Raw genomic sequence first — 18,809 nt, forward strand, 5'->3', positions numbered from 1 at the left:
CTTACTTATCCCTTACCCTTTCTGCTCCCAAGGGAGAGTGAGGCTTTCTGTAGGGGTTCTTCAAATCTGTAATATCCTTTGGGATAGGGCCTAGGCTAACCCCCTTATGTCTAAGCTCAAGGAGTATCCCTGCATATGGAATGGGCTCCCAAAGTCCATTCCTATGCTAGGGAAAGTTCTGATCTAGTACAAGGGGCCACATAGATTTCCAAATTCTCATCAATGACACACACAGACAGGGGGTTTGATCAGTCCCTTGCTGGCTTTCCAGCTGTCAGTCTTGGGAACAAGAGCTCCCCCTTTTTCAGGTGAGCTGTTTCTGTGGGTTTCACCTGCCTGGTATGTACCCCTATGCTCAGCAGTCCTCCTTTTCTGCCACTGGATTTCAGTTCAGTACAAGGTTTAGCTGTGGGTGTCTGATTCTACTTCGACCAGCTACTGAATGAATGTTGTACCATGGCATATGAATTAGTCATCAATTTCTTTATTAGGATAGGGCATTTAAGGTAGTTCCTCCTGTGTTGCTTAGATTTTTAGTTGGTGTCATAAGAGATGCTATAATACAGGGAGACATTATAGATTTAAAGAGAAATTAGGCACTAGGGAAATGTCTGCAAAGCAACAGATGCTATTCTTTAACCAGAGTTTTTCTGAGTGTTTTCAAAATCTAAGATCCCTTGGATTCAGTGCTTCCTGAGGTCTTTGCTGCTTTTGTGAGTGCTTTTCACATTAAGTATTGAGACTGTGTCTTTTACTGAGACCACACCTCTGATACATTTTCTGTTTCAAATTATCTGGACCAAATACATTTAAATAAAAGTACCTTTAAGTGAATCAGCAGATTTAATGTGTTGTTTATATTTATAGATGCATATTTATATAAAACAACAACAGATCTGATGAATTTGAAAGTGATTGGGATTATATGTGGTAAGTAGGAGGATGAATGTGAGAAATGAATTATGTTTGAGATGTTCAAGTATAATAAATATCATAAACACAGGCTTAGTTCTGTCTTCTTCTGGTAGTAACAACAGGATACTCCCAAGTCTTACTTAGAAGAAGCAGAAGCCTGTCACTCAAGTAGAAACATCTCTACATACTTGGCACTCAGCCTCCCTTACATCTTTATTCTTTTCCATTTCAGAACAGACAACACCTTCCTCCTTCCCTAATTTCGATCTCTGTGAGACCCAGACTCTTTGAAAGTACTCAATTGTGAATTAGATACTAATAAACAACATGAGAAAGACAACACAAAAACACTTAAGAAGGAGTGTCAACACAGACTGATGTGTTGTTTAATACTTCCATGTTTATAATTTGCAATAACCAGGATATTAGGTGTAGGAAACCATGTTGTATTTGCTCTGAATCACTGGATAACTGCATACAGTGAAAGTGGGCTTCCAGTATTTTAAGGGGTATATCATGAATGATAGTTTATGCACTTTTTTATTTAGAATTTTTTTTACTATTCTGGGAATCGTGTTCAAATGTGAGATAATGTACTGCTCTCACAGAAGACCTGAATTCATTTCTCATTATAAGTTCAGGAGTCTCACAAATTTGTGAAAGTAACTACAGAGGCATTGGATGTTTCTCACCTTCACTGACTCTTAGGTGCACATAACCACTAACCCTCACATATACATATACATAATCAAAGTAATAATGAAGATATTTGAATTAATTTTTCATAAATATTCATTATTCTTAAGGTTTTTACATTTAAAACAGTTAATGATACATTTTAAATTACTTTGGAACCTATTATTGAGAGGCTGCATGGTATTCCTGCTACTCTATGGGTCCTGAGTATGAGCTCAGGTCATCAGTGTAAGTGACAAGGGATTTAACTCCTGAGTCATCTCACTGGCCATGCAAATCCCTTATGGACTCTCCTTTCATTATTTAGGATGACAGACAAAAGCAGTGAAAAACTAGTAACCTACCATTTGTATGTAGTCAATCATGAATAAATAACAATTTGACTACTTTGGGGTGTTTAGGTGATAATATTGTTTGAATAATTGTAGCTAATATATGACATTATTACTGTGTGGTGTATATAAACATATTGAATATAATTTCCAGATTATGTATCAACATTTAAGCCCACTTTTGTAAATTTTCAATCAAATAGAACCTTTGCTAATAATTCTCTGGATATTGAATGTACTCTACTTTCTCTTCGAAGAAGTACATGAAAATAAAGCAAGTAATAATTTTCTCTCAATATTTTTACAGAGGACTTGGATTTGATTATTCACACCCAAATTACATAGTAAAGCAGAGCCATTGACCTATTCTGTTCTCTGAGGGCTCCTAGGAAACCTCAGTTTGCATCAACATATGTAGGTATGGATACAGGCAAAATGATTAAAACTGTTTGGAAAGATTCAAGACCCAGATCTAATATATATGTAATTTTGAGGAGATTAATCACTGGGAAAGAACTTGTGTAAAATCCTCTCACAGTGAACACTGATAATCAAAACTGTCTCTTTATGAAATGCGTCCTACTGTGATTTACAATGAGTCAAGTTGGGCGTCAAGGCATGAGGTGTTTTATACAGGGATAAAGGTAATGATCATAGTCTTATAGAGCTTAACTTAGGAAAATAATATACTGAATTTTGCCTTTTAGACGCTTTCAGCATCCCAGTGTGGAGGCTGGGAGGAATGATGAATGTGAAGGATTTATAACTGCCTCAATTACTCACTTGTCTCATTAGAGATTTCATTTTCTGGGCAGGGGCTGCATTCAAAACAGCAGACTGCCATTCCCTCCTGCCTGAGTTTTCTGAATCCAGGACCACAATCAGCACTGCACACAGAGGATGGCATCTGAGGAAAATTAGACATATGGTGATATCAGAAGATTTATCTACAACTCTCATACCTATGTGACGTAGCATGTTTAGATATTAATGAGGAAATATATATATGTACATATATCACACAATTTTAAAATTATATAGAGAAACAAATAAAAATTCTCTTTTTCAGACTATCTGTGAAGCATTTTATTAATGGGAAATGTGCAGTGTTGTCCCTAAGCAGGGCTTTATTGTAAACTCCAGGAGGGAAAGCCAAATAGCAGTGGTCCTTCAAGGTCTATGCTTTAGCTGCTGTCTAAAGATTTCTGCCTAGTCTTCCATTGACTGTAACACATCAGCCATATTTATTGACAAATATCCCCAAATTAACTTATGGTCAGTGTTTGATCACAGTAACTGAAGAGCAAATCAGGAAGAACTGACATCTGAAACGCTGGAAATATCTTCTAAAATCCAGAAAAAAACACATTAACTTCAATAAAATACTACTGCAATACATGACACACAGAGTGTGAAGAGCAAAGAGCTGACTGGACAGAGCCCACACGGTTTTGTGGTGAGGAAGTGCTGACTTGATGTTTAGTGAGCTGGAAGGTGGAATGTTTCCCAAATGTAAAAAGTCCTACAGAGAACAGAAATGCAGGGGAACCATAATAAAAGTTAGATTGTTTAAATTGGACTGAAGGATTTCTCAAATTAAAAAAACTGTACAGTATTTGTGATTACCTTGAACCTGGTGATAGACATCTGTATGTTGCATTAGAATGTTCCTGATTCTTGCTTGCTTGATTTGGATCTTTTGTTTTGTGTTAAATTCTATCTCAAACAAAAGGCATGTCCTGAGCACAGAATCATCCCAAATTCTCTACAAACATTGAGAACTACAATCCTTCCTTTTCTGCTTCTGTTTTTGTTGAAACAGGGTCTCACTGTGTAAAATTGGTTTACATAAACTCTCTAGACCAGGCCATATTTCTTTCTTTCTTTTTTGTATGTCTCTTCATTTACTTTTTAATTTGACATTGTTTCAAGGACTATTTTGAATAAGAGTGGAGACAGGACATGCTCTTGTCCATTTTGTTTTGCTCATTTCACTTAATTTAGGTGTTCCATATGGATCTCTGTCTTGCTGTACTCCCTATTTATTTCAGGCTTCCTACAAAAAGAGTTTCCTGCTCCTGTGTCCAAAGAGCTTGAAATAAATGTGCAACACAACACACATGTGACTCCATTGGACTTTACTGGATATTCTTTGATTTTCATTCCATGTGGTACAATGCTGTCAATATCTTTGCAACAGAAAAATTCAATATGTCAAGGTTTCTTCTTTTTATTATGTCAGATTTTGTTTCTTTGGTGTTTGTTTTTCAATCTGAGCAGAGTTTGGGCTTTGTTAAGAGTTCTTTCTGTACAATTGTAGATAATAATTGATTTCTGTCCTTGAGTTTTTTCATGTGGTACATTATTCTTAAGTTCTGCATATGTTGAACCATTCTTACTTCCTCAGAATGAAGACATCTTGTTTACAGAGACTGATCTTTCTGTTGTGTTGATAAGATCACTTGGGCCATGATTAGTTCAGAAATACTACATCCAAGTCAGTCCAAGAGATTCTTCTCTAGTTTTAATTTTCTCAATTACCCTTTATTGCATAGCTTTTCAATGTTTTTTTTAAAGATTTCTCATATATTTTTGCAATGAAGGTAAAAAGGTATGTTTGGGTTTTTTTTAAACCAATTTTATTGTCTGTGTAGTTTGATTAGGAAATGTAACCTGTAACATACATTTCTTATTGAAAATTATTTGTAAATTATTGTCCTTTATGTGTACTTGCAAGATTTGATCCTTTTGTAATAATAACTGATTTTTTGACTGATGTTCCAGTGCTGAGTATATTATCCTTTGACCTCTTGTGATTATCTTGCATTTTAGTCTGAAGTAGCACTTACATTACAGTCACAGTGTTCACTCATGGTTACACATTCTGTGATAGTTTCATAATGAACTTTCCTCTCTCCTTCTATTATTAGTGATAATTTTGATTAGTATAATAACCAGGGTTGAAAGTATATGTCTCTAATTATTTGTAATATGTCACTCTTACTTCCCTACTTTAAGAGTATTCTCAGTATAATCTCCTGTTATCCATACGGAGTCTTTCTGTGACTGGGGATTCCTTCATGCAGGCTTCATTTTTTCATTCTTTTTAACAAAAGAAATTCTAAATGAAGTAATTCAATGGCTCCTTCTTTTCTGATGTTGAACCTTTGGTATTTAAGAGACTATTGTATCTAACTGGACAATATAATGTTGCATTTTGGAAATATACACCTACATTTACTTGATTTAATGTTGATGAACTAAATGTCGGCTTCTACTCTTTGGCCCATGATTTGTAAATTTGATCTTTATTCATATTGCCCTGATTTCAAATGTTTTTCTTTATTCCTTTTGCATTATTTCTGTTATAGCTTGACTTTTCTAATTACTCATCCTATTCTTTTTTTTTTTTTTTGGCTTTTCGAGACAGGGTTTCTCTGTGGCTTTGGAGTCTGTCCTGGAACTAGCTCTTGTAGACCAGGCTGGTCTTGAACTCACAGAGATCCGCCTGCTTCTGCCTCCTGAGTGCTGGGATTAAAGGCGTGCGCCACCACTGCCCGGCTACTAATCCTATTCTTCAAGTCTTCCATCTTGCCTTTAACATAAAGTATTCTCTTGGTGACAATTTTACTGGTTATTATTTAATTTTTTGCTTTTCTTTTATATAACTTAGTCTGAAGTTTTTTATTATTTTGTACCTTCCTAGAAATCTTTTGTCACATGATAATTAAGTGTATAATTGCTTGAAAGTTTTCATGATCTCATTGTTTCTTGAAGAAATGATTTGAGTCCTCTTTAATATATGGATCTTTCCTATAATCATTCTTTTAAACCTTTAATTCTTTTTTCATATGTCAGTGAACCTACTCTCCTTTAAGACTATGACTGTAAGATTTGGAATACTGTTGCTTTGATACCTTCTTGTATATTTGTTTGTTGTTTTTTCTGCTTTACAATGTGCATTTCTGGGATCATAGCACTGGTTGTATTGTTTTTAATCCCCAGTATTCTTCCAGTTTCTGCAATGTTCAAGTGTGGTGTGGTTAGAATACACATGCAATTCCATTGCTGTCCTCTGAATAGATATGTAGCTCAGTAGATAAATATTCAGCTCATATATTCTTTTTCCTGAGAATCACTCTCCTCACAATCTGAGAAAGAGCAAAAAACTGTAAGTTTCATACTGTCTAGGCAACCTGAGATATCCCTTCAGACCATTCCTGAAGAAATTCCGGTAGTTACACTCATTCAAAATAACCTCTTTTGTACAAGGAAGTTTGAATTGGATACCTTAAAATCACCCACATCAGACTTCATCCTGTAAAATACCCATGATTAGTCCTGGGATGTTTCATTTACAAATTCCCTTAAAATGCATTTTTATTACTACCAATTCTCCAATTACAAAAAGTAGGCACTGCCTTATTTGAATGAACTGTGAAATAATTAATGGGAGGTAACAAGGTATCTCCAGTGAGAGATTTCTTTTACGAGTATGATTCAGAGCTGGAGATACTGCTCAGCATTTTGTAACAATTCCTGCTCATGAATAACACTGACAATTTATTTCCTGTAGTCACTGTGTAGATCTGAGCTTTCTCCAGTTCCAAGGGACCCAAATAACTCCTCTGTCATTCATATGAACTACACTCATAACAGCTGTAAGCATACATGAGGACAAACCAGCCATAACCAAAAAAAAGAAAGAAAATAAGATAAAAATTTATAGAATAGCTATTATGGCTCATATAAATGAAAATTATGGTTAAATGTGTTGACAAATTAGGATCTCTGAGTAAAAAGGCTTAAAAACTTAAATAAGTAAAATTCATGACTTGTGTATTTTTATTTTACTCCATCCTTACAAAAACTTAATTTTCAACATCTGTGCCCAAGATTCAACATAAGGGATGAAATCTCTGTAATATAATCATTATGGTAACAAAATAATATTGTGCCCCTTACTGGAAATAGTTTTAAATCATTTTTACAACTGGCTTACATTCATGTTAAAAACAGAAACACATTTTGATATGAGAAAAGTACATTCTGTGCACGTTGGAAACCTTCAAGTGCTTAATTGTCACATAAAAATGAAGGCAAGAAAAATCATAAATGAAGAGGTTAGGAATTGGTTCATAATATGACAACTTATTACATTAAATTACAAGGAAGCACAATTGTTCCCAGTTGTCAGTATTGCTGCTGTGTAATGGAAATCAGTACAATTTGGTCAGACCAACCTGTCTATTTCCTGTGGCAAACTCTATCATGTCTTCATATATATGGAGCTGTTGACCATGTGGAAAATATGGGCTATACTTTCCTAAATTCACCTTAAATCTAAGACCATGTTGGAAATTCCATATCTGGAAAATGTCATACTCTTTCTGATTTTTTTCTTTTTGATTCAAATTTACTCTGTCTCCAACAGGATTAGTGAAGTGTGTCCTCTTGAGCAATGAGTTCAGCTGAAAGACAGGCAGAATCCTAGAATGAATGTCCACATCCTGAATCAAAAACATTTTGATTTATATTAAAGGCAACATTATTGAAGGTGCCCAGGGGAGAAATCTTGTTGAAATCAAATGGACAAATAAGATTATCATCACATTCCTAAAATTTTAGTACCTTCAGGGGAAAGTCCTAAATACGGACAAAGACACATATGCACACACCAAACATACATATGCAACACACTCTCTCACACACACATACACCCACACAGCGATAGATATACTCACATACATCCAGAGATAACACTCATATACAGACACAAATTTATTTGCACACACACACACACACACACATCTTGGGATTCTTACATATAGCAGGCAAACATGAACAGACATATGGATTCAAATATACATTCAGAAAAAAAGAAAACACATAGACAGGAACACACATATTCATGAATACATACAGGGAAACACACACACACACACACACACACACACACACACAACACCAACAGAGATAGGCATTAACAAACAGAAAAATTTGTGCCCACATCAAAAGACAGACAGACACACAAATACACACAGATACAAAAATACCAGTATAAATATGTGTAAGCAATATGTATAAATATACACATAGGCACATAAGGACATGTTCACTGCCAAATACATAAATAAAGCTACACAGAGAAAAACAAAACATCCATACAGTAACACAAATGTATTCTCACTGCCACAGGATAGCAGATACTCATAAAATCATACATATGAAGGCATATACACTCAGAGATGCACAAAAACACAGTCGTGCACACATATAGTTAGTAACATACATTTGCAACGATGATTGCACCTATACATACAGATCTGAATCACATACTATTGCCTAGGTAATTACTCTCAGAATGCTAACCGAGTTCTCCAGAGCTGACAGTGGGAGAAGATTCAATTGAGAACACTTATGAAAATCATGCCCTACATTGATTACCACCTATTAAAACATAATAAATAAAGACCTCATCTAATCACAGAGAGCATTCACGAGAAAAGGCTGATGTGTATGCAGTATTAGAACAGAGGTGATAGTATTCTAATGCTCAGAAACTAAATACTGATTTCCTTGATGAATTGCGTCTTCTGATCCATTGGCTTTGTATTAGAGATTGCTATCAACCTCTACATTTATATCCTCAGCAGAAAAATATGCTCAGACATCTTTTCATTTGGGGAAATACTTCCTAGTCCACTGAATTTGGGCATTTGAAAGACTCCTAAATATAGGTTATTGATGCCAATAAATATCATCCAATAAAAGACATACTACCTTCCAGCAGGGAGAATGGTATCCTTTCCCATTGTCCATTGGCTGGGTATCTACTTGTTGAATAACCATCTCATTCAGTGCATGGGCCAGAGCATACACAGCATTGTATATGTCATAAAGGTTATCATTAAAGGCCATGTCAAAAGTTCGAATCACTAGCCATTCCACTGAGACATTGGATGAGTAGTTCCTCAGTGTCTTACAGTTGGATGTAGAGACTTCACAGTTAAAGTTCATCCACTCCAGCCTTGCAAGGTACTCATCTGTGTACTTGAGAGGGTTCATTGTCTGGACAAAATTTTTAAAGCCAGAAATCTCACCATGATGGTGGGCAAAGGATAGAGTCATATGGGATGAGTCAAGCATGAAGTCTCTTTTACTTGTAATCATGTCCCACTGTGAATCGATGACCCATAATCTCTGTAAACCTCTGGATTGCCACATTTGAAAGCTCACAGCAAGAGTACTGTCTGGGTCACCATAAATGATGACAACATTTGTGGATGATGTCTCTATTTGTTTATAATATACTTGAGCTCTTGATACATATAACCGTATGTTGATTGGAATTATATTTACAAAGGCAAAACAGACTGTACTTTTTCCCAACTCGCTCCTTAAATTTGAGAGAAATTGGGTGCCCTGATCATTGTCTGAGATGGCCAGCCCTACCCAGTTCCAGCTGAAGTGAAGTATGACAGAGACCATGGCCAAGGCTAGAGATGTGTCCTTGGGGGCCATCTGATACAGATAGGGAAATCTTTCACGATCACTCAGGATTTGATGGAAGGGTCCATAAGTAAACTGTATGACCTAGGATGCAGGGAACACCATGAGGTACCATGCACTCCTAAGAACTTGTAAACACATTTTTTTACAAAGAGTTCTAGGAAACCCCTTTGCCAATCCCCATAGCTATTACTTCTTCCCTCATCTCTACTTCAAACAAGGAAATGTGGAACGAACACCATTCTCTGAATAGTGCTCATGAACTACATAGATTAATATAAATCTAGAGCTGGTCAAAGTCTAACACACTTTTTAGAATCTGGGAATGGTACAAATAGGGACAGTGTTTCAGTCAAATGCCACCCATAAAAATCTTACCTGTTGTGACATGATGAGTTGTACAAATGACTCAGTTATCACAGATGTTTCCCAGTTTGGTCCTGTAAACACCACAACACATGAGATATCTTTCTGACAGGAATAATTGTGGAAATAACCATAATTTTCTTCCATATGTCTGTCGAAATGGTACAATCTAGTCACAGTGATGCAATTACTTTCTGAGAAATCAAACACTAAAGATCTATTTGGTAATAGATCAGGATTCCTGTTGACCTCATCCATGGTATAAGCCAAAGCCAGTGCATACTTGTAGTTCTCGGCTGGTATTCTATAAAAGAGTAAACTGTTTAATATGGACAGAGATCAATAGACGATTGTTTTAATCAATACAATGAATGTTGTGTACTGAAAAGTATACCCAACCTTCCTCCCATATTGAAACAAATAGGTTGAGTTGTAATATTGGATATATAAAATAACTTAGAAGCCTAAAAAGTTTCAAAATACATCAGACTGGGTCATCTATAAATGATAGGTGCCATTGGCATCTTCCATATAAAACATTTTCCATCTCTGGTTTGTGAGTGCTTGCTTGAAATGTAAAGACAAGGGCACAGGATTTGCCCAAACAGTAAACATTACAGTCTTCAATTTGAACGTGTGGAATAATATAAAAATTTACATGATGTGTTAGCAAAACAGTTTATATAATTTTCTTCTGAAAACTAATGAACTGGAAAAGGCAGTCAAAGAATGACTGATGATTACACAATGGTCTTTAGGAGGCAACATTTGGCTATGGACTGACAGTTCATTGTTATTAGTGGGCAGCATAACTAACACATCCTCTTTTGTCCATCTTCATCTTGATCTCCTTTTCCTTTCAGGTTTACTTATTTCAGGCAAATGATTTTTTAAATATTTATTTTTAAATAATTTCCTTCACCAAAGACATATTTGGTAAAAGATGTGAATGTCTGCGTCCATCAGCATGTATGACAAGATAATTCTAAATGTCCACTAAAGAGCACAGATCTCATGCTTTTGAATTTCAATTTACTGTAGTCTACACTGGTGTCACATGCACAAGAATACACCTGCTGTATGTCCTAAGTGCAGAGGTTAAGAGCATGTAGCACTATGGTATTGTTCAACTATTTCAAGTTTACATAGGCTTGTCATATATTGACACTGGGCATATCTTCCCAACTTATTTTTCTACTAGATAACTAGATAATTTCTCTTGACTACCTTTTCAGTTACACTAAGACAACACTAGCATCCTATTGAGATTTATAGTGCCACTATTATGTGTTTGTCAAATAGAATAATATAAAGTGTAAAATGTGTGGGAGTGATTGCCTGTTTTGTAATAAAAATGAGCAATAATTCAGTTGGAAGAGAACATTAGTTATGTGTATGGGAAAATAATAACTCATAGTTCTTCTTAGTCATTTCATATAATCCTGCCGACATACATAAAGCATACTCCTGTATTCTGAATAATTTGCTCAGAGTTAATTTCACTCTGTTTGCTATTTAGAAAATGTACATGCCTCATGTGTAAAGAAGGAGTCAATTTTGAAATATTTCATACCACCAAAAGAAAAAGTATCATTGAAATTTTCATTAAAAGTCAAGGGAATTTGATACTAGAACTTTTGTGACTGAAACTCTAACTTCACCACACTAAACTTAAGAAACAACAATGAGTTTCACTCTCATATTTGCCTATTGAACTAAAGTGCTGTTTTTAAAACAACTAACTGCATTTCACAAAATCAACATTTGTATACTTTCTACATTGGTAAAATATATGCTATAATTAGTAAAGTTACTGAAAGAAATGCAGAAGAGGTAAGTGTGATATAATTGCCCCAGAATAAGCAACTAGGACATAAAGAGAAAAAGACACATGATTACTAAATAAAGTCAAAATGAGCTGCAACTTATCTCTCTATCCTTGTTCTCAAGTGTTGCCAAATCTCACATGTAAAACCCTACCACTCATGCAAGTGACAAGGGAAGTAACCAGCCATTAGTATTAGTTGTGGCATCACTTATAAAAAATCCAAACATACGAATTACAATCTGTACATTCTGTCCTTACTGAAAAGGGAGAATGGAGAACTGCACTTTGCAATACTTAAAAGCCAGTGATTGTTCAGTTATATAAGTGAAGAATGGAGAAACAGGGACACATATGGAGTTCACGATGGACAGGTCTCCTACTTCTATTCACAAGTCTGCTTCAGAAAGCAGTGTGACCACATGCAAGGAATTTGAGAGAGTAACTTAAAATCTATGTGAAATCTCTGTGCAGCTATGTGTGGCACAAATATGTGTGGTCCTCACAGAAGCACACACTGATGAAAGGACCATCAGTAGAATCTATGGCCATTTACTTGCAAGTTCTTAGGTTGAAATTTATTGAAATTGTATGAGGTTTCTTTTATGAGGCCTCATTGGCTACTTTGCTATGGACAATGTCAATAGGTGGGATTTTTTGCGATGGATCATGGAAGAGACTGCTTCCTTCACTCCAATTCCAGTCTTGTAAGTGGGAGGATAACTGGAAGAAAAACAGAACCCACACTGAAGAATCTAAAAATGGTAAAATATCAATGAGTCCCTAAAGGATTGGAGTCATTTCTTGGTGTGAATGTTGAGAGAACAGGACAGAAGACTCGAGACCAATCATGAGATATTCATAGTTACATTTTCATGGAAAACACAAAAAGACTTACTGTATATTCAAAATATCTTTGAAATACTGCTTCTCCACTGGCCTCTCAACTATTGAGGGGAGGAAGATACAACCGGTCTTCAATTCTTCAGTCTTGTCTTTGTTCTGCTTCATTTTCCAAAAACACCTGGGATGAATGAACCTGGCCATGAGAAGTGGAATGTTCAGAAGTAGCAAGAGGAAAATCAAAATGAGCATCTCTGTCATTTGCTACACCAGGGTAGCGTGAATTATGAAGTGTCATGTACATAAGCCCATTAAATGGGCACCCGCTTATTCCTACATGATTTTATTTCTTAGCAAATTGAGAGGCTGTTTGGGAATCCATGATTCCTTTTTCCCCAGATGTGCCCTCACCCCTGGAGGAATCTTGGAGATTCTCTTCCCTGGGGCTCTGCATCTGAGGTCCACAGTTCATGTGAAAAACATGGGTTTATATGAACATATGGGGATAGTTCAGTTTTTCTTTCCATGATGCAACTCATGTTTGTGGATATAAGGTCCCTGGGAGGATGACATATCAAGGAAATTTTGTCCCAAGTCTACATCGATTTATGTGGACAGCATTAAAAATTAGCTCAGTTGATTTTCTTAGATGACTCACAGTGAATCCATAAATTAATGGTTTAATAAGGACACACAAGACAGAATTCATGATTATGCACTGGAAGTTGCATCATCAAGTCTATGACAGTGTGAGGAAGCACAGTTGGTTTAGCATCTGAAATCCCCAGGTATCTACACTGTGACCTATGTTACACCAGTGACAGATTCAGAATATCCAAACAAAATCTGGGCTTCCATTGTCTAGACAAGCAATAATAAGGTCAAATCCCATAACTTCCTGAGTCCTCTTGAATCCCAAACTATTCATCTCATCACAGAATCCCAGTTCATTTTGATGTTCAATGCTGAGTTTTCAATAAACAAAAACATCCAGAATGAAATGTAGAATTCTGTGCCTTATTTAAAATACTACATAAGACCTATCACACCCACTTCCTAACAATCATTATTAATGAGAAGATAAACTGAGAATTTGTGTTTAAAACCAAGATCTCCCTCTCTGATCCTCAGTTTTCACAGACACCTTGTGATGACCAATTTCTTGTACTTCATCTTTTGATTTTCTACATTGTTTTCTCATTTATGTTTCAGTGGTGCCTTGAAGAAGTCTTGTGCTGAGTGTCTTAGAAGCAAATAATAATTTTGAAGTCCCCTATGTTCAATGTGTAAACTCTTATGGCATTTTTCCTAGTCAACTATTCTTGTTTGCATTGTACAATCATAATTGTCAGTGGGAGATTGTATGGCTGATATTTTCTGATGTATTTTTCTTCCCCCTTTTTACATGGTACCACTTCCCCAATTCTGTCAATACCCTTCAGTGGCCAAATAATACCTGTCCTTCTTTGAGTAAAATATGTGTATGTGACACACAGAGAGACAGACAACAGACCCAGAGATGGTTGGACAGGCTAACAGATAGACAGACACGAACTGTTGTGTCAAGAATTTATGAAAATTATTATTTTTGTTATATAGGCATTCAAATTTATATATCCATCCCCCCATTCCCACCCTACCATCTTCCCATGTTCCCCACCAACCCACCCACTACCTCCTTCCCAGGGATAGTGAGGCACTCCACGGGGGACAGTCAAAGTCTGCCATATCATTTGCAGGAGGGCCTAGGCTATCTGGGCTGCAATAATATCCCTCCATAGGGAATGGGCTCCCAAAGTCCATTTGTGCTCTAGGAATAAACACTGGCTCCACTGTTAGAGGTCCCATAGACAGTATTAGCATCCTAGGTGGCACCCACATTCAGTGGGCTTGCCTCAGTCCAATGCTGGTCCCAGCTTTACAACTAAGATCTCCATGCTCTTTCTAGGTCAGGTCAACTGTTTCTGTGGGTTTTTATAGCACTGTCTTGTCTCCTTTGCTCATTCCTCCTTCCTCTCTGCAACTGAATTCCAGGAGGATGATTCACAGCTTTTCTGTGGGTGACTGTTTCTGCTTCAATCAGCTACTAGATGAGGGCTCTAAGAATGGTAACCAAGGTAGTCATCAGTCTCATTATAGGGAAGGGCATCAAAGGCAGCCTCTCCACCACTGCCTTTATTTTAGTTGAGGTCATCCCTGTGGATCCCCTAACATTTCCCCATGCCAGACCTCTTTCCAAACCTGTACTGTCTCCCTCTATCAAGCCATCCCCTTTCTAGTCGTCCTCTGTTCCTCCCATCCTCTCCTCTCACTTCCCTTCTCCCTTTCTCCCCTTCCTACCTCCTTCCTCTACCCCCCACTGCTCACAATTTGCTTAGGGGTTCTTGTATGCTGCCCTTTCTTCAAGGGTCTATGCAATTGTCTCTTGGGGTCCCCTTGTTTCCTAACTCCTCTGGTGGTGTGTATTGCAGGGTGGTAACCCTTTGCTCTATTTCTAAAAAACATATATGAGTGAGTACATGCCATGTTTGCCTTCTTGTGACTGGGTTAGCTCACTCAGGATGGTTTCTTCTAGTCCCATCCATTTCTCTGTGAATTTCAAGATTCCATTGTTTTTCTCCCCACTAAGTAGTACTCCATTGTGTAAATGTACCACATTTTCTCTATCCATTCTTCAGTTGAGGGGCATTTGGTTACTTCCATTTTCTGGCTATTACAAATAATGCTGCTATGAACATAGTTGAAGACATGTCTTTATTTTATTAATGTGTATTCTTTGGGTATATGCCCAAGAGGAAATTTGTTGGATCTTGAGGTAGACTGATTCCCATCTTCCTGAGAAACTGTCATACGGATTTCCAAAATGGTAGTGCAAGTTTCCACTGCCACCAGCAGTGGAAGAGTATTACTCTCTCTCCACATCCTCTCCAGCATAGACAGGAGAAATCCAGCAGGATGAAGTCTCAATTCTGAACGTCTATGCATCAAATAGAAAGGTCTCCACATTCATAAAACAACATTACTAAAACTCAAATAACACATAAAAACTCACACACTTATAGCAGGAGAATTCAACACCGCACTCTCACCACTAGACAGGTATGACAGACAGAAATTTTACAAAGAAACAGAGGAACTAACAGAAGTTATGGCCCAAATAGTTTATTTCTTCCTTGATCCTAGAATGGCACAATTGCGCATTATTCAATTTCCATTAGTTTGTAGGGTTTCTGCAATTTGTGTTGTTGAATTCTAACTTTAAAGCATGGTGGTCTGATATGATACAGGGGCTTATTCCATTTTTTGTATCTGGGTAGGTTTGCTATATTGCTGAGTATGTGTTTGATTTTAGAGAAGGTTCCACATGGCACTGAGAAGAAGGTATATTATTTGTGTTTTGATGGAATGTTCTATAGATGTCTGTTAATCCCAACTGGGTCATAACATCTGTGAGTTCTATTATTTCTTTGTTAAGTTTCCGTCTGGTGGTCCTATCTAGTGGTGAGAGCGGGGTGTTGAGGTCTCTTACTATAAGTGTGTGAGATTCTATGTGTGATTTGAGCTTCAATAAAGTTTCCGTTATAGATGTGGTTGCCTTTGTAACTGGGGAATAGATGTTCAGAATGGACACTTCATCTTGATGGACTCTTTCTGTGAAGAGTATGAAATGACCTTCATCTCTTTTGATTGATTTTAGTTTGACGTCTACACCAGCTTGTTCCTTTGGTACATTTGGTTGGGAAATGTTTTCCCTATATTTTAGTCTGAGGATCATCTGTCCTTGATGTTGAGATATGCTTCTTGTATGCAGCAGAAGGATGGATTCTGTTTTCATATCCATTCTGATAGCCTGTATCTTTTTATAGGCAAGTTAAGACCATTCATTTGAAGGATATTAATGCCCCTTGATTGTTGATTCTTGTTTGTTTTGGATATGTTGTTGATGTTATTGTATGGGGATTTCCCCCCTTTTTTATTTTTTGGTGTTTGGAAAAGTGGAATTATCTATTGCCTATGGATTTTTGAGCGTAGTTATCTTCGTTGCATTGGAGTTTTCCTTCCATTAATTTCTGTAGGGCTGGATTTGTAGATATGTATTGCCTAAATCTGATTTTGTCATGTAACATCTTGTTTTTCCATCTATAGTGATTGTAAGCTTTGCTGGACACAGTAGTTTGGGCTGGCATCCATGTTCTATTATCCTTTTTAGAACATCTATCCAGGATTTTCTGGCTTTCAAAGTTTCCACCCAACATGAGAATTTGGGTGTAATTCAGATAGGTTTGCCTTTATATGATACTTGGTCTTTTTCTTTTTTCTGTTCTTAATATTTTTCTTTATTCTGTAAGTTTGGTGTTTTGATTATTATGTGGCAAGGGGATTTCTTTTGTGTTCCAATCTATTTGGTGTTCTGTACCCTTTCTCCACTCACTTGTTCCTTTCTCATATCTCCTGTCTTTTTCTCTCATTCCCTGTCCTTTGCCCTCTGGAACAAAGAAATCTATTTGTGCTGAGAAATTTTATTTTCACTATTTTATACTCATATGGTCCTTTAAGGATACATTGGTTTCCTCATTTCCATTTGTAATACACTTGATGTCCTTCAGTTTCCTTATTGCTCCTTTGTAAACTTTGAATACTATATTAAATAGACACATTTAGAGTCAACAATCTTGTTTTTTAATAATATATTTAGTGGATTACATTGATTAATTTTCATACCTTAATCAGTTTCTGAATCTCTAGAATGATGAAACCTACTTGATTATGGTGGATGATCTTGGTGATGTCTTCTTGGATAAAAGTTTTTTGAATATTTTGAGTATTTTTGTATCTATGATCATAATGGAAATTGGTCTGTGATTTACTTTCTTTATAATGTGGTTTGGGTTTCAGGGTAAATATAACCTCATAAGATGAAATGATCAGGAAACATATGACACCAGAGGTCTGCTCAACAGATCCGAACTCATCAGCGGGATCCAACGCACCTGGACACTGCCAAGTCCCGGTGACAGTTCCTCCTCTGTCCACCTGGCCAGGTAGGCCAGGGGCTGTTTACCATTCTGGTTAAGTGAACCTGCTTGGAAACATCTGACACTAGGGTCCTGCTCACTGGATCTGAACTCAGCGGCAGGATGCAACACACCCACCCACTGCCAAGGCCCCGGTAACAGTGCCACCTCCTTCCACAACAAGAGGACAGACATCAGAGTATTGGAACTGTTTGCATCTACCATAAGGGAACCTTGGTCCCATACCCACCAGGAGAGGAAGAGACTCCTGCTACACCCACCAGAAGAACGGATGAGGACAATGTAAAAGCACATTAACAACAGAAAACCCAATATGACACCACCGAAGACTAGGAACCATACACCTACAAGACCTGAACATCAAAATGCAGATGAAGCAGAAAAGAATGATCTTAAAAACGTCTTCATGAAAATGATAGAGGACCTCAAAGAGGACCTGAGAAAATCCCTTAAAGAAATGGAAGAAAAAACAAACCAAAAAATATAAGATATCGGCTGGTAAACCTTTGCTCTATGTCTAAAAATCATATATGAGTGAGTACATACCATGTTTGTCTTTTTGTGATTGGGTTACCAGCCTATAATCCTCTTCACCAAAGAAACTAGGAATCATGAAGGACTCTAAGGGATAAATAGACCCCAGGAATGGGAAGTGGCATGAACTCCCCAGCTAATTGAGAGCATGAGGGTAGGGGAGAGGGTGCTGCCACAATAAGAGCACAAGAAGAAGAGTAGAGGAGAGGAAATGGAGGAGCAGAGATATTGAGTAGGGGGAAGAATAGAGGAGAGAGAGCAGGATGAGAGATACCATATCAGAGGGAGCCACTATAGGTCCGAGAAGAGATCTGGAACTAGGGAGATCTCCAGAGACCTACAAGGATGACACGATCTGACAGTCCGGGCAGTGGAGGAGAGGATAGCCTAGAAGCCCTTCCCCTAGAATGAGATTGATGACTACTCTCTATGCTATCCTAGAGTCCTCATCCAGTGGCTGATGGAAGCAGAGACAGACATCCACAGAAATACACTGAGCTGAAATCTGGAACCTAGTTGAAGAGAGGGAGGAATGAAGATCGAAGGGGTCTGTACCAGGTTGGAGAAACCCACAGAAACAGTTGGCCTGAAAAAGGGAAAGCATATCAACCCCAGACACTGTCTGGGATGCTAGTGCTGGACTGATCCAGCCCCCTGATCATGGATGCCAATGGGGAGGTCCCTGCACTCCGGAGAGCCTCCGGAGGTGGCCTGGAGTTTTTCCCTGGTGTGTGGGGGGGACTTTCTGAG

At 37.3% G+C, this 18,809-nt stretch overlaps 1 pseudogene; it reads right to left on the reverse strand.

Annotated features, from left to right (window-relative positions):
* The window catches only part of LOC100772918, a 24,374-nt pseudogene extending 11,624 nt beyond the window's left edge, over window positions 1-12,750 (reverse strand).
* Window positions 12,751-18,809: the final 6,059 nt, after the last annotated feature.

This window comes from Cricetulus griseus, unplaced genomic scaffold (assembly GCF_003668045.3).
Source record: "Cricetulus griseus strain 17A/GY unplaced genomic scaffold, alternate assembly CriGri-PICRH-1.0 unplaced_scaffold_24, whole genome shotgun sequence".
NCBI classification, from domain to species: domain Eukaryota; kingdom Metazoa; phylum Chordata; class Mammalia; order Rodentia; family Cricetidae; genus Cricetulus; species Cricetulus griseus.